At 48.6% G+C, this 23633-nt stretch overlaps 1 pseudogene; it reads left to right on the forward strand.

Annotated features, from left to right (window-relative positions):
• Positions 1-22720: 22720 nt before the first annotated feature.
• On the forward strand, positions 22721-22839 carry LOC137625812 (5S ribosomal RNA; annotated as a pseudogene).
• The last annotated feature ends 794 nt before the right edge of the window (positions 22840-23633 follow it).

Here is a 23633-nt window from a genome sequence, read left to right on the forward strand (position 1 = left end):
CCCCCTACCTAGGATTCAAGCTACAACAAAAACTTTATGCTTTCAGAGCGATGCCTTTCGGGCTAAACATAGCTCCAAGGATCTTTACGAAGCTTGCGAGCGCAGCGCTCAAACAGTTACGCCTAAAAGGGTTCCAGGTAGTAGCCTACCTGGACTATTGGTTGGTGTGGGCAGCATCCAGAGCGGAATGCTTGCAGGCTTCCCTACAGGTGATTCAGTTCCTGGAATATCTAGGTTTCATGATCAACAGAAAGAAGTCTCGTCTTTCTCCAGCTCAGAGGTTCCAGTGGTTGGGAATTCACTGGGATCTAGTGTCACACCGTTTTTCCATTCCAATGTCGAAAAGGAAGGAAATAGCGGGGTCTGTCAAGAGACTTCTAGGTTCCGAGAGGATATCAAGACGCGAACAAGAGAGGGTTTTGGGCTCTCTTCAGTTCGCATCAGTAACAGACCCAGTGCTAAGAGCACAGCTAAAAGATGCAGCGGGAGTTTGGAGAACCTTTGCATCAAAAGAGCGAAGGGACTTGAAGAGACCGGTCCCACTTCGGCTACGTTGTCTTCTCAGACCGTGGTCTCAAGCCAGTCGTCTAAAGAGGTCACTACCTCTTCAACCACCCCCCCCCCCCCCCGTCAGTGACAATCCACACAGACGCCTCAAAGGTAGGGTGGGGGGGTCACTCCCATCGGAAAAAAGTGCAAGGGACCTGGTCCAAGCTATTTGGGACTTTTCACATAAACTTTCTAGAAGCTATGGCAGTGCTTCTTACCCTGAAGAAAGTATCCCCACGTCACTCGATCCATGTAAGGTTGGTGCTGGACAGCGAGGTGGTAGTGAAAAGTCTGAATCAGCGGGGATCGAGATCTCCACCTCTCAACCAGGTAATGTTAGCCATATTCCGACTGGCGCAGAAGAAGAAGTGGCACCTGTCAGCAGTTCACCTTCAAGGAGTCCGGAATGTGACCGCGGACGCTGGATCATTCTCCTTCATCTCGAGTCAAGTCCCAGAACTGCAGATAGACCTCTTCGCGACGAAGGACAACAAGAAGCTGCCGAGATATGTGTCCCCGTACGAGGACCCCTTGGCGGAAGCAGTAGATGCGATGTCCCTCGATTGGAACAGATGGTCCAGGATCTACCTGTTTCCCCCTCACAATCTGATGTTGAGGGTCCTCAACAAACTGAGATCCTTCAAGGGAGTAGCAGCGATAGTGGCCCACAAGTGGCCGAACAGTGTATGGTTCCCTCTAGCTCTGGAACTACGACTAGAGTTTCTACCACTCCCGGACCCAGTTCTGTCCCAGCAAGTCCAGAAGTCGACTGTCTACGCTTCATTACAGAAAACCCGGACCCTGCAGCTCATGATTTTCTCTCCCTAGCGGTGAAGAAACGGTTCGGAATCTCGAAAGATAGCATCGACTTCCTGGAAGAATATAAGTGCAAGTCTACTAGAAGGCAGTACGAATCAGCATGGAAGAAATGGGTAGCCTTTGTCAAAGACAAGAATCCGCACGAGATCTCTACGGAGTTCTGCCTATCCTTCTTCATCCACCTCCACGGACAGGGGCTGGCGGCTAACACGATTTCTACATGTAAGTCAGCTCTGACAAGACCCATTCTGTATGCCTTCCAGGTAGACCTCGCTAACGAGATGTTTAACAAGATCCCGAAGGCCTGTGCTAGGCTTAGACCTTCAGCTCCTCCAAAGCCTATTTCATGGTCTTTAGACAAAGTCCTTCATTTTGCCTCATTACTGGATAATGAGGAGTGTGCACTGAAGGACCTGACTCAAAAAGTGATCTTCCTTTTTGCCCTAGCTTCTGGGGCCAGAGTTAGTGAGATTGTAGCCCTCTCGAGAGAGGAGGGCCGGGTTCAGTTCCTGGATGGGGGAGAACTGAACCTGTTTCCGGACCCTACGTTTCTCGCTAAGAACGAGTTGCCCACCAACAGGTGGGGTCCCTGGAGAATCTGCCCTCTGAAAGAAGATGCATCTCTATGTCCCGTAGAATGCCTAAAGGTCTATCTTCGTAGAACTTCAGACTTCCATGGGGGCCAACTATTCAGAGGAGAAACATCGGGCTCGAATTTATCTTTAAATCAACTTAGGGCGAAAATTACATATTTTATTCGCAGAGCGGATCCTGACAGTTCACCCGCAGGTCATGATCCGAGGAAAGTTGCTTCATCCTTAAACTTCTTTAACTTTATGGATTTTGAACACCTTCGTTCATACACTGGCTGGAAGTCTTCCAGGGTATTCTTTCGCCACTATGCTAAGCAAGTGGAGCAGCTAAAGAGGTCTGTGGTAGCAGTTGGTTGCGTCGTTAACCCTGCTGTTTAACTCTGCGAGGAACAGTGGATTTAATTGGGACTTTGATTCTTGGGTGAGTGTATAGTTATATGCGTTGCTATAACTAGTAGCGAAGGCTCTGGGAGCCCACAGTGACTGTTCCAGCGTTATGGTGATTGTAGCACAAGTACAGACAGGTGTGCCGAGCGTTTCTGACGCTAATGTCAGTGGATAGTAACATGGACGTTTAACTTTGATACCTTGGGATGTGACAAGTGACCTGATTGTTTTCTTTCAGATAACCATACATCCATGCACTACGGTACTTGTGTAAATTGTTGGTCATCCACCTATCATATGTATATAATTGTGGTAACCATGTCTATTTATTGTTATTCAATAAACTTGTTCTCGGGAACCTTGCGTCTCCTTCACCTATATTGATTTCATTTTAATTATTGAGCATTCAGCCTATGTATATTAATCGGGGATATCTATAATAGCCTGTTCCTTAATGCAAGCCTTGTTGCACTGGTTTATACTTTCCTTAGCATAAAGGGCTCCACCCTTCTCTGAGGACGGTGGCGGCAGCAAGTTTAATCCTACGCAGATATAACCTTTTTGTCTATTTCTACTTCGACCAGGGTGCTGGTCGGGGTTTTTCCCTTGGATGCTGTAGTTCCGTAAGGACTATGCTTAACTTCATATAGAGTGAGACCACTATATTGTATTGGCTTGCGAGTGATTCATACATAGGTATATGTACTCTTCGTTCGTTTCTAGAGTCTAGTACGACTCCTCCCTGTAGGGGGCAGGAAGCGCTTTCATGGCTTATGATTAGTGAAAAGATGTATAACGGTAACATCTTAGGTCTTTCAGTCGAGTTGACTAAGAAACATTCCTGAGGAGTACGGCACGTATTGAGAATCCACAGATACAGTAATGCTCTGGTATACTTCCATCAGGACGACATGGCTTGAGCCCAAAAAACGGATTTTGAGCGATTTGGGTAAGATGGCCATGTCGTCCTGATGGACCCGCCCTGTCCCTTTTCAAAAAAAAAAAAAAAAAGAAAAGGGCTGTAGGACCCCTCCCTACATACAGTATCTGTAGCACCTCGTGTATCGCTACAAGGAATACAGATGGCGCCGCGAGCGGCGCAGGGCACGCTTACGAACCGGGGAGGAGAGATGCCTTACGAACGGCTCCCCCCTTTCTTATCGTTTTCGTTTTCTTGCCATTTGACCCCTACGAAGTGTTAACTCTATTCGGGGTATAGATTGCTATGAGGCGTGTCAAGAATACGTCCGCTGATATTTACGATATCCCTAAGGTCTTTTTTAGGGATACTCGCTCCAGGAGTTAGAATTCTGGGTACCTTAAGGTAAATTCTCTGGGAATATCGCCGTAGTTGTAATATACCCTAGGAAGCTGCCTTTAAGGAACTTCCATCAGGACGACATGGCCATCTTACCCAAAAATAGATTTTTCGCTTCGCTCAAAATCCGTTAAATATGTATTTATATATATATATATATATATATATATATATATATATATATATATATATATATATATATATATATATATATATATATATATATATGTATATATATGTATATATATGTATATATTTATATATGTATATACTGTATATATATATATATGTATGTATGTGTGTATGTATGTACATACATACATACATACATTGTATATACAGTATATATATATATATATATATATATATATATATATATATATATATATATATATATATATATATATATATATATATATATATATATATATATATATAGTTAACATATTTCTATGATAGAACAAATTAGTGCTTGAGCTAGCCTGTGTCCATCAATCTACAAACGTTCCAGATTCTCTAATCATATGTATATATATATATATATATATATATATATATATATATATATATATATGTGTATTCTGTATATATATATATATATATATATATATATATATATATATATATATGTGTGTATATATATATATATATATATATATATAGTATATATGTATGTATATATATATATATATATATATATATATATATATATATATATATATATATATATATATATATATATATATATATATACACATACATATAGCAAAGGCACTTCCCCCAATTTTGGGGGGTAGCCGACATCAACAAGAAACAAAACAAAAAAGGGGACCTCTACTCTCTACGTTCCTCCAGCTTAACCAGGGACTCAGCCGAGTTCAGCTGGTACTGCTAGGGTGCCACAGCCCAACCTCCCACATTTCCACCACAGATGAAGCTTCATACTGCTGAGTCCCCTACTGCAGCTACCTCCGCGGTCATCTAAGGCACCGGAGGAAGCAGCAGGGCCTACCGGAACTGCGTCACAATCGCTCGCCATTCATTCCTATTTCTAGCACGCTCTCTTGCCTCTCTCACATCTATCCTCCTATCACCCAGAGCTTTCTTCACACCATCCATCCACCCAAACCTTGGCCTTCCTCTTGTACTTCTCCCATCAACTCTTGCATTCATCACCTTCTTTAGCAGACAGCCATTTTCCATTCTCTCAACATGGCCAAACCACCTCAACACATTCATATCCACTCTAGCCGCTAACTCATTTCTTACACCCGTTCTCACCCTCACTACTTCGTTCCTAACCCTATCTACTCGAGATACACCAGCCATACTCCTCAGACACTTCATCTCAAACACATTCAATTTTTGTCTCTCCATCACTTTCATTCCCCACAACTCCGATCCATACATCACAGTTGGTACAATCACTTTCTCATATAGAACTCTCTTTACATTCATGCCCAACCCTCTATTTTTTACTACTCCCTTAACTGCCCCCAACACTTTGCAACCTTCATTCACTCTCTGACGTACATCTGCTTCCACTCCACCATTTACTGCAACAACAGACCCCAAGTACTTAAACTGATCCACCTCCTCAAGTAACTCTCCATTCAACATGACATTCAACCTTGCACCACCTTCCCTTCTCGTACATCTCATAACCTTACTCTTACCCACATTAACTCTCAACTTCCTTCTCTCACACACCCTTCCAAATTCTGTCACTAGTCGGTCAAGCTTCTCTTCTGTGTCTGCTACCAGTACAGTATCATCCGCAAACAACAACTGATTTACCTCCCATTCATGATCATTCTCGCCTACCAGTTTTAATCCTCGTCCAAGCACTCGAGCATTCACCTCTCTCACCACTCCATCAACATACAAGTTAAACAACCACGGCGACATCACACATCCCTGTCTCAGCCCCACTCTCACCGGAAACCAATCGCTCACTTCATTTCCTATTCTAACACATGCTTTACTACCTTTGTAGAAACTTTTCACTGCTTGCAACAACCTTCCACCAACTCCATATAACCTCATCACATTCCACATTGCTTCCCTATCAACTCTATCATATGCTTTCTCCAGATCCATAAACCCAACATACACCTCCTTACCTTTTGCTAAATATTTCTCGCATATCTGCCTAACTGTAAAAATCTGATTCATACAACCCCTACCTCTTCTAAAACCACCCTGTACTTCCAAGATTGCATTCTCTGTTTTATCCTTAATCCTATTAATCAGTACTCTACCATACACTTTTCCAACTACACTCAACAAACTAATACCTCTTGAATTACAACACTCATGCACATCTCCCTTACCCTTATATAGTGGTACAATACATGCACAGACCCAATCTACTGGTACCATTGACAACACAAAACACACATTAAACAATCTCACCAACCATTCAAGTACAGTCACACCCCCTTCCTTCAACATCTCAGCTTTCACACCATCCATACCAGATGCTTTTCCTACTCTCGTTTCATCTAGTGCTCTCCTCACTTCCTCTATTGTAATCTCTCTCTCATTCTCATCTCCCATCACTGGCACCTCAACACCTGGAACAGCAATTATATCTGCCTCCCTATCATCCTCAACATTCAGCAAACTTTCAAAATATTCCACCCACCTTTTCCTTGCCTCCTCTCCTTTTAACAACCTTCCATTTCCATCTTTCACTGTCTCTTCAATTCTTGCGCCGGCCTTCCTTACTCTCTTCACTTCTTTCCAAAACTTCTTCTTATTTTTTTCATATGACTGACCCAGTCCCTGACCCCACCTCAGGTCAGCTGCCCTCTTTGCCTCACGTACCTTGCGCTTTACTTCCACCTTTTTCTCTCTATATTTTTCATACTTCTCTATACTATTACTCTGCAGCCATTCTTCAAAAGCCCTCTTTTTCTCTTCCACTTTTACCTTCACTCCTTCATTCCACCATTCACTGCCCTTCCTCATGCTGCCTCCAACAACCTTCTTGCCACATACATCACTTGCAATCCCAACAAAATTTTCTTTTGCTAACTTCCACTCCTCCTCTAAATTACCAGTTTCTCTTACTCTCACCTCGTCATATGCCATTTTCAACCTTTCCTGATATTTACTTTTTACCCCCGGTTTTATTAGCTCTTCAACCCTCACTAGCTCCCTTTTACATCCACCTACTCTATTCCCCCACTCTTTTGCTACAACTAATTTTCCTTCCACCAAAAAATGATCAGACATACCGTTAGCCATACCCCTAAACATGTGCACGTCTTTCAATCTTCCAAACATTCTTTTAGTTATCAACACATAATCCATTAATGCCCTTTCTACTACTCTTCCATTTGCCACTCTTACCCATGTATACTTATTTTTATCTTTCTTTTATATATATATATACAGTATATATATATATATACAGTATATATATATATACATATATATATATATATATATATATATATATATACAGTATATATATATATACAGTATATATATATATATATATATATATATATATATATATATATATATATATATATATATATATATATATATATATATATATATGTATATATATGTATATATTTATATATGTATATATATATGTATGTATGTATGTATGTATGTACATACATACATACATGCATACATTGTATATGCAGTATATATATATATATATATATATATATATATATATATATATATATATATATATATATATATATATATATAGTTAACATATTTCTAAGATAGAACAAATTAGTGCTTGAGCTAGCCTGTGTCCATCAATCTACAAACCTTCCAGATTCTCTAATCATAAGCACTATCTATCAAAATATTTAGATGTTTCAATGTGGATAATAACATCCTTAATTTGAATGGCAAGTCATGATGACAGCATTAAAGGTGCCCTGACAAATTTTTTTTCTTTTTCTTTTTAAAGATACTCTGCCTTGACAGGTCTTACTTTGATCATTTCCACTAAAAAACTCATGTACAGTAATACCTTGAGATATGAGCGTCCCAACATACGAGGAAATTGGGATGCGAGGAGAGCTCCGAGCAAATTTTTGTCCTGAGATACGAGGAAAAATTTGGGATACGAGGCAGTTCCCTATGCGCTCGCCAGGTGGCTGAGTGTGTGAGAGGTTTCTCACCAGGACAGCATCACTCGATCTTCCACGTCGGATCTCCGTCGCGTAAAGTTATCTTCGAGCATTGGCCGTAGCGTTTTGTTTTATTATGTGTTTTTTGCATTAATCAGTGCATAATTAATTAAATAAGCAATAGGTCCAAAGCAAGCGAGTGCAAACTAGTGTACAGAAAAAGCGTATGATGACAATGAAGATGAAGCATGAAATAATTGAAAAACATGAGAGTGGCATAAGAGTGACTGAGCTTACGCGCCAATATGAGAGGAGCACATCGACTATACTGTATGTATCATCCTCAAGCAGAAGGATGCTATAAAGAGCACCAAGCCTTCCAAAGGAGTAACCATCCTCTTCAAGCTGCGTTGTGATATTCACGACGAGATGGAGAGGCTTCTTTTAATATGGATAAAGGAGAAACAGTTGGCGGGAGATAGTGCGACCGAGACTATCACATGTGAAAAGGCCAGCAGAATCTATGATAACTTGAAAGGGAAGCAAGCAGCCGAGAAAGGGGAGACTTCGACGCCAGCGGAAACCTTCAAAGCCAGTCGTGGCTGGCTGGATAATTTAAAAAATTGACTGGGATACACTCGGTTGTGAGGCAGGGGGAAGCAGCAAGTTCTGACTCGAAAGCCGCGGCGAACTTCGTCACAATCTTTGCCTCAGTTATCGCCCGACGTGGGTTCATCCCCCAACAAGTCTTCAACTGCAATGAAACTGGCCTTTGTTCCGTAACCGAAATACAAACCACGCTATCTACATGGGGTATAACTTTCGGCGTAGCTGAAATGACGAGCCATTAGATTTTTAACAAGGGTTTACTACCCCCTCGCTAGTTAGCGAGGGGGTAGGTGACGGTCAGACGTGTCTACCTCACCCTCGCATTTTGACAGCCTTAATCTTTTTGCTTTTTCTTTCAGAGTGTGTTCGCAAGTTGGCCTCTACCTCTATCATGCGGAAGTGCCCTGGCTTACCGGACCGCCCTTGTGGGACTTTCATGTCGGCAGTCGTGACGGACCCTCACACCTTGTGTCCGTACTGCAGAGGTCAACGGTGTGATGGAGACAATGTTTGCAGTGAGTGCAGGGAGTGGTCTACCTCCCAGTGGGAGAGGTTTTCCCGGCGACGGAAGAAGTCTAAGCGGGATCTTTCTCCTTCAAGGGTTGCCTTGAAGAAGGAAAGTTCCAAGGACTCTTCTTCCACTGCCCGAACCTCCTCTGAAGCTCCCACTCGATGGGTCTCTCGTGAGAGGCCGGCGAGTGGTAGTGTAGGCCATTCTTTTGTTGACCAACCTCGGGGTTCGGGAGAGGGAGTTGCCTCCCATAGCGAGGCAGCTCCTCCTCCTCCTCCGGGAGAGGATATTGATAACTCTGTATCTAATGATGATTTATTGCAGCTTTAGGCTTCCTTGGGGCCCAAGGGTTCGCCCTCCAGGGAAGCCCTGTTTGACTTTGATCCAATAGGGAGCAGCTGTCAAGCAGTCGCCGGTGATAGCGGAGGTAGATCCTCTGTCAATCGTCGACGTTGTTGTGGCAGAGGCTTCCGACGGGTCGGGTCAAACCCCTGCCTTGGTTGCTGATGTAGCTGAAGGTTCAGTTCCCCCTCCGAACATCCTTCGAGGGAGGAGCTGAGTCCAACGGTCTCTCCTGCGGGCGATTCTCCCCCTCGGGGGAGTTCACTGACAGAGACTCCTCTTCGGAGGACCGACGATGGTGTGCCTGCTCCTAGAGGTCGTCTTCGCCGCAAGGCTCGCCCTTCTCTCCGCCGTAGAGGCCTTCCTTCTCCCTACAAGGGAGTTAGGAGGCACCTCTTCGGTTCTTCGCCCTCGACGTCTCCCGCAGAGGTTCCTCCTTGACGTGAGTTGACCGTTGCAGCTGCATCTCTGGACCTCTCTGCAGATCGTTCGCAATCTCCAACGCCTACCAGACCTGTGGACCTTCCTTCTCCGTTCCTGGAAGCTGACGCGCTGTGGGCGCCCCGCACCCCGTTTTCGAACGGCTTCCAGTCCCTTCGAGGCAGAAGGACTGTCTCACAATGTGAGCAAGTCTCTTCAGCGCCAGGTTTCACCTGCGCGCCCACGTTCTCCTGCTCGCTTGCGCGCAGCAGCGCGCAAGCGCTCTCCTGCTGTTGCTGAGGACCTACCTGCGTGCCAGCGATCTCCTGCGAAAGAGGCAGAGTCATCTCGTTAGCGCTCTCCTGCTCGTCACCGTGCTCCTGCTCGCAAGCGCTCGCCTACGCGCCAGCGTTCTCCTGTGCACCAGCGATTTCCTACTCACCAGCGCACATCTGCGCGCCCTCTTCCTGTCACGCGCCAGGCGCGCTCACGATCTCCTCCAGCTCGCCAGCAATCTTCTCCTGCGCGTTAGCGCGCACCTGCGCGCCCACGATCCGCGGATCTGGGCACAGGCAAGAAGATTCTTCCTTCTCCTTCTCGCCCGCGATCACCTGCGCACCCTCGGAGCTCGCCCACGCGTCAGCCCTCGCCTTCGCGCCATCGTGCGCACTCGCCTTTGCGCCCTTCCAGAGCTGGACGAGACGCTACACGCCCACGCGCTTACGGAAAGTCTCCTGCACGTGCCCACGAGCAGCCCCCTCTACTCCTGCTGGCCCTGCGTCCCAGCCGCCTGCTCCGGACCGTGAACCAGCGCGCCAGCGATCTCCTGCGCGCCTGCGCGCAAGCATTCTTCAGCGCACCCGCGCGCACAAGATCCTGCTCGCTGAAGGTCTCCTACGCGCCCACGTGCTATCTCTCCTGAGCACGATCGCCCTTCGCGCCATCGCTCGCCTGCGCGCCGTCATTCGCCCGGCCACCAACGCTCGCCCTTACGGCCGCGTGTGCCCACGCGCACCCTCGCCCATCCTCGCCCACGCGCACCCTCGCCCATCCTCGCCCACGCGCACTCCTCGCCCATCCTCGCCCACGCGCACCCTCGCCCGCGCGTTCACGCGCCTTCATCTCCGCGCGCGACCCCAAGCGCGATTCCCGACGGGTTTCACAGCGCGAGCGAGTCTCCAGAAGCACTCACAACCAGGTCGTCATCTTCACGCCCCCCCCCCCCCCGCAAGCGCAGGACAGCGCGCTCGCAGGAGGAGGGGAAGTCTTCATAGAGGTCTAAGCACCATTCTTCTTCTTCCTTTCAGGCAGGCCCTGTGGTGTCTACTCCAAAGGATCGCCCGATCCCCTTCCCTCCAGTGGGAGTCTTTAACACTGAGTCTGTCAGTCGTCAGCCTTGGTTTGGGTCCCTTATCAGAGCTGTCGTCCAGGCTGTTAAGCCTGCCTTCGCTGATTTGGGTCTCAAACCAGCGTCCCCACTGAAGAGGAAGAGAGGAGTAGAGTTCGTGGTGACTTCTCCTATGGTCAAACTGGCCCCCAAGAAGTCTGTAAGGAAGGCTCTTTCCCTCCCTCAGACATTCTCTCCTTCTCCTGTGGACGAAGCTTTTCCGTCCTCAGGAGAATCTACCGAGGTGAGACCTTCTCCCACCGCACCAATGGGAGAGACCCCACCACGAGTAGGAGAATCGTCGCGTACTGGGGCGGAGCAGAGCCCTCAGACTTCTTTGCTGGAGTCCTGCATCCCTCCTAGAAGGGAACCTAAGGACTCGAAGACCGTCCCGAAGTCTTCTTCAAGGATTCGACCAGAGCCAGCGAGACCCCAGGAGAACGTCCACGTGTCCCCAGAAGTAGAGCAGTTGGGGACAGGAGACTTTGCTGCCAATTCACCAGGAGGAGAGCAGCATGATTCAGAGCACGCCTTCTGGCAGGTCCTGACTTTGATGAGGCATCTCAACAAGTTCAAGGACCCCGAGACCGCCCCTCGTGAAGGCAAGGATACGGTTCTGGACCAAGTCTATGGCACTCAAAAACCCTCTAAGGCCAGTGCGACTCTGCCTTGGTCCCAAGGGGTGAAGAGTGCCAGAGATAAGGTTGAGGGCCAGCTTGCGGAACTCGCCTCCTCCAGCCGTTCCTCTGCTGGTAACAAGCTCCTCCCACCTCCTCGTGTCCAACAGAGGAGGTACTTCGAGATCATGGAGGAGCCTTGTTTAGCTCTTCCTCTTCACCACTCCGTGGAAGAGCTTACCAGGGGAGTCTCTCTTGAGAGACTCTCCAACCGGCAGGTGACATTCTCGGCAACGAAGATCCTGAGTCAGGAGAAGGTCGCAAAGTGTGCCATGCAGGCCACTTCGTGGCTGGATGTCTGGCTAGGGTCTCTGGGCATCCTGTTGTGTTCCGAAGATCTTTCCAAGGAAAGCACCAGGAAGGCCCTGGAGACCTTCCTCCTCTCGGGCACACATACCATCGAGTTTCTGGCCCACCAAGTTTCGAACTTGTGGGCAAACTCGATCTTGAAACGATGTGATGCGGTGACCGAGAGGTTCCACGCGAAGGTCCCAGCCGTGGATGTCCACAAGCTCAGACACTCTTCCATCCTAGGAAAGAGCCTATTTGAGCCCAAGGATGTGGAACTGGCAGCTGAGAGGTGGAGGAAATCGAACCACGATTCTCTCCTCCTAAGGGCTCTTACATCTAAGCCCTACAAACCTCCAGCACCCCAACAACCTCGCCAGTCCAAGTTGACGAAACCGGCGCCAGCAGCAAAGACGAAGGTGTCCAAACAGCAGCCCTTTCCTGTTAAAGACAAGAAGGGTGGAAAGTCCTCCAGGGGAGGCAAGAATCCTAGAGGGAGCGGCCGAGGCCGCAAACGCTAGGATTGGCAATCCCCCTGCATGTCCACCAGTGGGGGATGCCTACAAAGTTGCGCGTTGCAGGTGGCAGCAACTCGGGCGCGTTGCAGGTGGCAGCAACTCGGGGCCGATTCCTGGACGATCTCTGTGATCAGTCAGGGATATCGCGTCCCGTTCACGACATCTCTTCCTCCCCTGACAGCGAATCCAGTGTCGTTGAGCTCCTATGCCATGTGATCGTTAAAGGGGTTAGCCCTTCGGGCAGAAGTCGAGACCATGCTCAAGAAGGATGCTCTCCAGGAGGTCGTCGACGGCTCCCCAGGCTTCTTCAGTCGACTCTTTCTTGTAAAGAAGGCGTCTGGAGGCTGGAGACCCGTCATCGACCTCTCAGCCCTGAACAAGTTTGTCAAACAAACTCTGTTCAGCATGGAAACAGCAGACACGATCAGACTTGCAGTGAGACCGCAAGACTTCATGTATACACTGGATCTGAAGGACGCGTACTTCCAGATCCCAATCCATCCGTCTTCCAGGAAGTTCTTGAGATTCAGCCTAGACAACAAGATCTACCAGTTCAAGGTGCTGTGTTTCGGTCTCTCCACAGCACCGCAGGTTTTCACCAGAGTGTTCACCTTGATATCTTCGTGGGCACACAGGATCGGCATCCGTCTCCTCCGTTATCTGGACGACTGGCTGATCCTGGCAGACTCGGAGTCGACCCTTCTTCGACACCGAGACAAGCTTCTGGGATTTTGCCAAGATCTAGGGATCATGGCAAATCTCGAGAAGTCTTCTCTGCTTCCATCTCAACGACTGGTATACTGTATCTAGGCATGATATTGGACACCAATCTCCACAAAGCCTTTCCATCAGACGACAGGATAGCAAGGATGAGGAGGGTCGCAGATCCTTTCCTCAGACGAGAAGAGCTTCCAGCCCAATCGTGGTTACGTCTCCTAGGTCACCTTTCCTCCTTAGCCCGTCTGGTTCCAAATGGCCGCACAGGATATGATCCCTGCAATGGCGGCTCAAGTCCCGGTGGAATCAAGGCCACGATTCCCTGGACATCCTGGTCGCTATGGTTCCTGCGGAATGGACGGACCTTCAGTGGTGGGTGACGGACGAAAACCTTCGAAAGGGAGTGGATCTTCTCGTCCTCCCCCCGGATTTGATGCTGTTCTCGGACGCTTCAAAAGAAGGGTGGGGGCCCCACGTTCTGAACCACAGGATCTCAGGCCTATGGTCAGAATCAGAAAAGTACCTCCACATAAATCTACTAGAAATGAAGGCCGTATATCTGGCACTTCAACAGTTCCAATGGATCCTGGCGGGTCACTCCGTGGTGGTGATGAGCGACAACACCACGGTGGTGGCTTACATCAACAAGCAGGGAGTTACCTTTTCACAACAGCTATCCCATCTTGCAGTAGAAGTACTGAGATGGACCGAAGTCCACTCGATTCCACTATCGGCTCGCTTCATAACGGGCAAGAGGAATGTGCTCGCCGACAGTCTGAGCAGAGCATTGCAGATAGTGAGTACCGAGTGGTCTTTGGATCCTCTAGTAGACAGCAAAGTCCTGACTTTGTGGGGTTCCCCGACGGTGGACCTGTTCGCGACAGCCTTGAACTTCAAGCTTCCGCTGTACTGTTCCCCAGTCCCGGACCCAAAGGCACTCTGGCAAGATGCCTTCCAACAACGATGGGACAACATCGACGTCTACGCCTTCCCACCGTTCTGTCTGATGAGAAGGGTGCTCAACAAGACCAGACTATCGGTCAACCTGTCAATGACCCTAATAGCTCCGCTATGGCATCATGCAGAGTGGTTCCCGGACCTTCTGCAGCTCCTGACGGAACTCCCGAGAGAGCTTCCTCCACGACACGAGCTACTCAAGCAACCACACTGCAGCATCTTCCACAAAGCCATAGCATCGCTTCGGCTTCACGCCTGGAGACTATCCAGCATCTCCTCACAGAGAGAGGCTTTTCGCAACAAGTTGCGGAGAGGATGTCTCGACACCTGCGAAAGTCATCTGCAGGGGTCTATCAGGCAAAGTGAAGAGTCTTCTGTGGTTGGTGTCGTGGAAGGGGTATCTCTCCCCTCGATGCCACTATTCCAGCAATAGCGGAGTTTCTTGTGTATTTGCGGGAAGAAATGCGCCTTTCGGTCTCGGCGGTGAAAGGCTATCGCTCAGCCTTAAGCCTGGCCATCAGGCTGAAAGGAATGGACATTTCCTCCTCGCTGGAACTTTCCCTACTCATACGAAGCTACGAGCTTACCTGCCATCAGCTGGAAGTGAGACCTCCTCCATGGAACGTGGTTTGTGTCCTCAGTTCTCTTAAGAGACCTTCGTTCAAACCATTACGCCAGGCTTCTGATCGTCACCTGACTTGGAAGACGGTGTTCCTGCTCGCTTTGACCATCTCCTACTGTGCCCAGTAAGGAGTCTGAGGCTCTATCTGAAAAGAACAGCTGCAGTTTGTTCTCGAGTGCAAGCCCTGTTTGTGAGCACAGGGAGGACGAAGAGGAGGGTCACTAAGAACACCATCTCGGCTTGGATTCGCAGGGTCATCCACCATTCCCTGAATCCAGACCCTCCTCCATCACGTCGCCCGAGAGCACACGATGTCAGAGGCATCGCTACGTCCCTGGCATTCAAGAGAAACTTCTCAGTGACGCAGGTTCTACAAGCTGGGGTCTGGAAGCGTCAAACGACCTTCACAGCCCACTACCTGCAGGACGTGACCCACAGGAGGCTCGATACGTTCTCTATCGGCCCTGTGGTGGCTGCACAACAGCTGGTCTAACCTCAGGCTCCTTAATGGACAAGTAGCAGAAGGTTGAGGGCATTGTTACCCGGTTTTAGTCTGCATGAATGAAAAAGTATGTCTGGACCTTACTCTTTTCTTCATCCTCCCCTCTCTTGGGGAAAGCAGCATCCTGGGTTCTCTGCACAGCTGACTTCAAACCACTGCAGGTAAACCATGCTTCCTTGTGTTCCTAGTATTAATATAATACTGTCGCGTCCCCCATACCCTGACGAGGTGGTATTGGGAACGTCCTAGCCTAGATTTCCATCTAAAGGACTTCAGGTCAACTTCCTAGGACGAGTCACACTTCTTTCCTTCACACACTAGCTTATGTAGGCCGCACGTTCCTTGCGGAGCAAGGAACTTGCGAGGTGTAGGGACTCCTTATCTCGAGTGCTACTCACTCGGATCCTGAGTCCCCGGGCAAAGCCAAAGCCAGTAAGGCTGGGACTTACCACCCTACCTAAGGATTAAGTCACCCCATGTAAATAGCGTGGTTTGTATTTCGGTTACGGAACAAATGACAAATTCGGAGATAATTTGTATTTTTCCTAACCATACAAACCTTAGCTATTTACACATACTTGCCCGCCAGCCCTGTCCCCCGTGAAGTCCTACCTCTAAGCGAAGTGTATCAGTTCACCGGTGTGTGAGGGGGGAGGGGTAGCTAGCTACCGCTCCCCTACCTCGTTAAAAATCTAATGGCTCGTCATTTCAGCTACGCCGAAAGTAATACCCCATGTAAATAGCTAAGGTTTGTATGGTTAGGAAAAATACAAATTATCTCCGAATTTGTCATATTTATTAGAGGTTATACTTTCGGCGGAACTGAAATGACGAGCCATTAAAATTTAGCGAGGGTAAACTACCCACACCGCTAGTTAGCCGGGTTGGGGGGGGGGGGTAGCTTGCGACTACTCCCGTTCACACACCTGTAATTTAGTCACTTTACTTTTGGCTCGGATTGAGAGCGGTTGTTTCCTCTCTCCCTCCTCGCCTATTCTAGACTGCCATTAATTTTTGTCTTTTACTTACTTTTTCTTATACTTGTATATACAGCGGAACCTCTACATACGAATGTCCTAACATACGAATTTTCCAACATACGAAGTAAAATTCAACCAAATTTCTGCTTCGACACCCGAAGTGTTGCTCCAACATACGAAGTAAACATTACGCCATTGAGCGTCGACTGCTCAGTTCTCTGTTCTTGTGTGTATCGTGTGGTTGTCCTCTGTTTGGTCTGTTATTAATAGTGCTTATTTTCTTCCTTTTCTCACATTTCCTTTTTGATTTTACCTATAATCATGGTGCCTAAGGAGCTAAGTTTCAGTACAGGTAGTGGTGAGAAAAGGAAGAAGGCAATTCTTTCATTGGAATTAAAGCAAGAAATTATAGAAAAACATGAGAGCAGCGTGCATGTGAGTGATACTGTATGGCTAAACAATATGGCCGGAATAGGCCTATGATCTCGAGGATCATCAACCTGAAGGCAGCCATTAAAGCAGATAAACCATCGAAGGGGATCACAATTATTACAAGACATCGTAGCAATACCCTGGAAGAGATAGAACGCCTTTTGTTGATAGGGATAAAGAACAAAGAGATTGTTGGCAACGATCAATTGTGAGAAGGGCCAGCGTGATGAACAGAAAGAAAGAAAAAAGTGAAGCAAAGAAAACCAAGATAGCATTAACAAGCTCTTTTAAATAAGACTTCTTTCTTTTTCTGTTTCTCTCTAAACATAGCATTAACATGTTCTTTAAATAAAATCTCTCTCTCTCTCTCTCTCTCTCTCTCTCTCTCTCTCTCTCTCTCTCTCTCTCTCTCTCTCTCTCTCTCTCTCGTACTTCTTCGCTGTTATAGTGGTAGATACGTTTATTATTTTTTTTCCGAGAGAGAGAGAGATATTAAACAAAAATGTGTTTAGAGTACATATGATTTTTAACAGCGTCAACGAGTTGAAAGACAATTAAATGTAACTAAGAAAGTACTGTAATAACAGCTAATCTGAATTCCTTTATTAACTAAAACAAATATTGATACAAACACACTCGTGTGCGTATGCGCAAACACACACACACACAGGTGCAAGAATTGCTACGCAGTAAGAGAGACGTTCGGGGAGGAGGTAGAGATGGTGACTGCGATAACGTACCGTAACTCGTCACTGAAAGTGATGAAAATTAAAAATCAAAAGAAAAAAAATTGTAAAAAATATGAAATATAAAAATAAAAAAAAATAAATAAGCTAAGTTAGATTAAAGTTTCCATAGTGTAAGTTACGGTACGTTGTCGCAGTCACCATCTCTACCTCCTCGCCGATTGGGTCTCCTCCTGCGTGTGTGTGTGTTTGCGCATATGCACACAAGTGTGTTTGTATCAATATTTGTTCTAGTTAATAAAGGAATTCAGATTTGCTGATATTGTTTTTTTAGTTACATTTGATTGTCTTTCAACTCGTTGACGCTGTTAAAAATCATATGTACACAACACATTTTTGTTTAATCTCTCTCTCTCTCTCTCTCTCTCTCTCTCTCTCTCTCTCTCTCTCTCTCTCTCTCTCTCTCTCTCTCTTTTTCTCTCTGAAAAAATTGATAGACGTCTCTAACACTAACAGTGAAGAACAAGGGAGAGAGAGAGAGAGAGAGAGAGAGAGAGAGAGAGAGAGAGAGAGAGAGAGAGAGAGAGAGAGAGAGAGAGAGAGAAAAGAGAGAGAAAAAAAAGAGAGAGAGAGAATATTTATTTGAAAAACATGTTAACACCTTGTCTACCTTCTCACCGATCATCCGTCTCCTCCTGGCGTAGCAAATCCTACACCTGCGTTGGCCTGTCTCTTAGGTAAAGTGGCAATAAAACACATTTTTTCCGTAACCGAAATACAAACCACGCTATTTACATTGGGTTTACCTTCTAGCGTAGCTGAAATGGCGAGCCATTAGAATTTAACGAGGATGTATTACCCCCGCGCTAGTTAGCAGGGGGGTAGGGGAGTGGTAGCTAGCTACCCCTCCCCCCTCACACACCGGTGAATTGCTTCACTTTCACTTTTGGCTCGGACATGGACAGACGTCTCTGTCTTTGTCCTCGCTTGGCAGCCATTGTTTGTTTTGTCTTTACTTAATCACTTACTTTTCTTTTACTCAATATATATGTAAACATTTTCTCATGTTTATGTATATATTTGAGTATAGAAATCAGTAAGTTTCCTTTTCAGAGTTTGTGTTTGTGTGTGTAGTGTACGATATCTCCGTGGAGCCCTCGGCAGTTAGGCCACCATGGTGTAATTTCATGGGTCGCGATTGAGTTTGACTTCGGTCTTTCTCTCTCTCTCTCTCTCTCTTGAGGTCGTTCACCCTTATACTACGATTACTTTTACTACGCCTTTGTAGCTTCCTTCCCGTGTGGGGGGGTTGCTACGCCGTACGTTTTGTCTCAATTAGTTTATGAATCTAATTGTATTTGTTGATTTTTCAGCTTTGTAGAACGATTCCTTTCGGGGTTTTCGTTCTTTAGTGTACATTCATTTTTAAATTTCTTAATTACATAGTTACATAATTATAATTGTTATAATTCTGTGTTGGTTACAGCTCTCCTTCCGTGAGTGTAAGTGGTTGTGGGGGCTCGTGCCTGTTGTGTAATTCTTGTGTTCCTTTCCCTCGGGATTCCTCTTCGGAGCCTTCCCGGGGGAATGAATGTTAACTAATGATTTTTTTTTTTTCACAGTTACCGATCTAGTTCGTTTCTGTAATGTGACAACGGAGTGAGCTGTCTTGTTGAGGCCTGGGGATTCGGCTGTTGCTGCCTCCCCTATAGATCTTCGTCAGGGGCGTGTCTCCTTCTCCTGGAAGTACTCCCGTGACGATTGACAGCTCTCCAGTTCATTTTAGAACACTCAGGAGGCTCACCTCCTTGGGTGGGTAACTTTCCTTCCGCGGGAAGTTTTTCCTGTCCAGGCTTGAGTTTTTCCCCTTTTGGGGGGTTCTTCTCTTGCCTTTTTTTCGTGCGACTATGCTCTTGGTGCTGAGCTGTTGCACCTGCAGTTATGCTCAAGGGGCTGGGCAACTGCAGGAGCCCCTCTTCGGAGGATTGCTCCTTTTAGGTCACTGGCTGACCCGTCTCTTCTACGAAGTGTTTCTCTTTCGTTAGCGAGAGAGTACACTCATAGAGACTCCTCTTCGGAGGACTCTTCTGCTGTTGGCCGCCTTCGCCGTAAGGCTTACCGTCCGCTACATCGTAAGGGCCTCCCATCTCCCTATAAGGGTGCTAAGAGGCGCCTTTTTGAATCTCCGTATGCAGCTTACAACTCCTCCTTCTTGATCTTCCGCCCCTGGTGCAGATGGACAGCAGTCTGACCTCGTCTTCCGACGGGCAACGGTCTTCCCGACGAACAACGGTCTTCCGACGGACATCAGTCTCCCGACGGACAGACAACGGTCTTCCGACGGACATCAGTCTCCCGACGGACAACAATCCCTTCGGGGCAAAGGGTTGCCTCCCACGGGGGTTCTTCCCTTGCGTGTCAGGGTTCCTCTGCGCGCCCTTCTGCGCTCTCTTGCTCATCAGCGCTTTCCTGATCGCTAGCACTCTCCTGTTCGCCAGCGCTCTCCTGTTCGTCAGCGCTCTCCTGATGATCATCTCTGCTGTTCCTGTTGGTTCCTGTTACGCGCCCACGTTCGCCCTCGCGATCTAGAACTTCGGTTCAGGTCTTGGACAAGGACTTTTTTTCTACGCACAGGCTTCCACGCGTTGCCTTCTGCTCGCCAGCGATCACCAGCTCGCCAGCGACCACAGACGCGTCAACGTTCGCCTGCTCGTCAGCGATCTCCTACGCGTCAACGATCGCCATCGATCTGCCACGCGTGTCAGTTCCCCTGGACACCATCAGTAGCGATCTAGCGCTCGCCTGCTGTGGACCACGATCTCCGGTAGCTGAGTCTTGCCGTAGATCTTCCTCCTGCTCGCCAGCGCTCACCTTTACTTCTGTCCTTCTGTGCGCCAGCTTTCTTCAATTTCCAGCGCACATCTGCGCGCCCTTTTCTGCCACGCACCAATGGGCGCCAACGGTTTTTTCTGACCGTCTAGGATCGCCTGATTAACAACTTGCTTCAGCGCTCACCTTCCTGATGCACCTGCGCGCCTTCTGTTAGCGCGATGCGCTAACCATCACTAGTCTCTTACGCGTTAGCGATCGCCTACGCGCCCGCGCGATTCTTCGCCTGCGCGCTAGCTTTTTGTTAACGCACCACCGCTCACCAACGCGCTTTCATTCGCATACGGGCCATCGCTCGCCAGAACGCGCTATCGCTCGCCAGAATGCGCCATCGCTTGTCAACGCGCCATCGCCCACCTATGCGCCATCGGTCTCCCAACCGCCTGCGCTCACCCGCGCGCCCGCGTGCCTGCGCGCCTACGCTCATGCGCGACCGCGCACATGCTCTCCAATGTTCGCCGCGCGCGGACTGACGGTGTTCCGTCGCGTGGACTGATGGTGTTCCGTCGCGCGGACCGACGGTTTTCCGTCGCGCGGACCGGCGGTGTTCCGTCGCGCGGACCGACGGTGTTCCGTCGTGCGGACCGACGGTGTTCCATCACGCGGACCGACGGTGTTCCATCGCGCGAACGTCGGCTTGATTCCTGCAGTATCCATTGCTCGCCTACGGGTCATCGCTCGCCGACCACCAGCTCTCGCCCTTCCTACCACGTTCTACCACGTTCGCCCTCCTTCTGCGCTCCTTCACGCACTTTCGTTTGCGTTCCTGCGTGCCCGCGCATTGGCGCTTCCACGTTCGGCCACGCTCAAACCATTGATTTACCATCGTGCGAGCGCCAGGGCGATTGCGACCGCGATTCCCGTTGGGGTTTCGCAACATGGCCAGCCTGGCGAGTCTTCTGGAGCGCATTTCCAGAACACGGCCTCACCCCGTAAACCCAGAGCATGGCACATGCTAGAGCAGGAAGGATCTTCAGGGAGGTCTGAGCAACATTTTTCTTTCCAGAACCTGGGTTAGCCCTTCCCCGTCATTCCCTGGAAGGGTTTTGCCAGGGAGCTTTCCGTTCGAGATTTCTCCGTCAGCCAAGGGGTGACTGGTTTACCCCTTCCTCTTCTCCATCTCGTGAAAGGGGCTTACCAGGTCTTTTCCGTCCTCGGTTGTGACCCGAGGTTTTGTACAAGGAAGCTCCAGGAAGATCATGGGTACTAAACTCCTCTCGGGCTCAAGCACCTTGGCGTTTCGTCACCAAGTTTCGAACTTGCGGGCAAGCTCGATGTTGGACCATCTGGACGCAATGACCGAGGGCTTCCTCTCGGGTGTCTCATCCATGGATGTCGACAAACTCAGACACCCTTCCATCCTTGGGAAGAGCTTGTTTGTGCCCAAGGACAGAGACATAGGCAGCGGTTGTGCGGAGGAAGTCGACTTCCGTTTTCACTCCTCCAAGGCGCTTTCTTCCAGACCCTGCAGGCCTCCAGCGCCTCTTTCTTTCAGCCACGTCGGCCTAAGTTATCGGACCGGCTATGGCATCTAAGATTAGGTGTCCAATAGCAGTCCCCTCCTGTCAGGAACAGGTAGCACGGGAGGCTCTCCCGGGGGAGCATAATCCTAGAGGGAGCGGCAGAGTTCACGAACTCTAGGATTGGCAACCCCCCTTGCAGGTCTCACGCTGGAAGGATGCCTAATGTTACTCATCCGGATAACAGCTTCCCGATGCCGATTCCTGCACGATCTCCGTGATCAGCCAAGGATATCACGCCTGCCGTCTCTGTCAGCGAATTCAGTGCCAATGAACCTCTATGCCATGGGGCCGGCAAGAGTTTTGCCCGTTTGGGCAGAATGATCCATGCCTTAGGAGAAGGTCCTCCATAGGATCGTCGACGGCTTCACCTCCCGGCTTCTTCAGTCGATCCTTTCTCGTAGGAAATCATCTGAGACAGGAATTCTGTAGTCGACCTCTCAGCTCTGATCAAGTTTGTCGAACAAACTTCGTCCAGCGTGGAACAGCAGAATCGATCAGACTGGTAATGAGGCGACAGGACTCCTTAGGCCTTGGATCGGAAGGACGGGTACTTTCAGTTTTCATTCCATCCATCTTCCAGAAAGCTCTGGGAATTCAGCCTAGACTACAGGTGTTCCTGCTTAAGATGCGGTGTGGCGATCCCGCCGTGCCATCGCAGGTTTTTCCCCAGAGAACTCTCCCTGCTTTCCTCATGGCCGCTCAGAAGCAGGCTTCCGCCTCCTTTGCCTTTTGGAGGTTTGGTCAACTCCGGTAGGCTCGGGTTCGACCTTCTTCGACGCCGGGACAAGCTTCCGGATCTTTACCATGAGTGAGGGATCATGGTAATTTGCTAGGAGCCTTCTCTACTTCTGCCTCAACATCTGGAGTATCTAGCCATGATATTGAGTCAACGGCCTTACCACGTTGGAAACCCCGCTTCTCGTCCGTCCAGCGAGGTTAAGCAACGTCGGGTCTGGTCGGTACTTGGATGGGTGACCGCCTGGGGACTCTAGATGCTGTTGCTGCCTCCTCCGAGCCTTCCCTTCAGTTGACTGTGGCAAGGCTGAGGAGAGTCGCAGTACCTGTTCTCAAGCGAGCAGAGCTTTCAGCCCTACCTTGGAATGTTTCCTAGGTCTCTTTTCCTCATTGACCCGTCTAAGGTCCCGAACGGTCGCCTCAGGATAAGTTCCCTGTGGGGCGGCCCAAGTTCCGGTGGTTTCAAAGCAACGATTAACCGGACTTTCTGGCCCCTATGGGACCAGCGGAACGATTAGACCTGCAATGGGTGTTGACCTACGGAACCTCTTGATGGGAGGGGATATTCTCGTCCTTTCCCCACAATTTTTATTCTGTTCTCGAACTCGTCAAAGAAAAGGTTGGGGGGGGGGGGGGCATGTTCCGGTTCAGGCCTATGGTCAGGACCTGAAGGATACCTCTCCATCATTCAGGCAGGCTTAGGGGCCGTAGTCTGGCCCCTCTGCAGATCCTACAGCTCCTGCCGAGTCGCTCCGTGCGCGACGAATTCATGGTACTGGCGTGTTCCAACCAGCAAGGGACGCATTTTCATACCTTTGCATCTTGCAGTAGAGATACTGAGATGATTTGAGATCCTCTCAATACCACTATCGGCTCGCTCATTCCAGGCAGAGGAATGTTCTCTCCAACTATCTGAGCAGAGCCTCGTAGATAGAGTGTACCTGGGGGTCTTTGGCCTTTAGTAACCAGCAGGTCCTGGCCTGGGGGACCTGATCGCAACAGCTTGGAACCTCAAGCTTCCGCTGTTCTTCCCCCCAGTCTCAGACCCCAAGACTCTTTGGCA

The sequence above is a fragment of the Palaemon carinicauda genome, chromosome 32, assembly GCF_036898095.1.
Source record: "Palaemon carinicauda isolate YSFRI2023 chromosome 32, ASM3689809v2, whole genome shotgun sequence".
In the NCBI taxonomy this organism is placed as follows: Eukaryota; Metazoa; Arthropoda; class Malacostraca; order Decapoda; family Palaemonidae; genus Palaemon; species Palaemon carinicauda.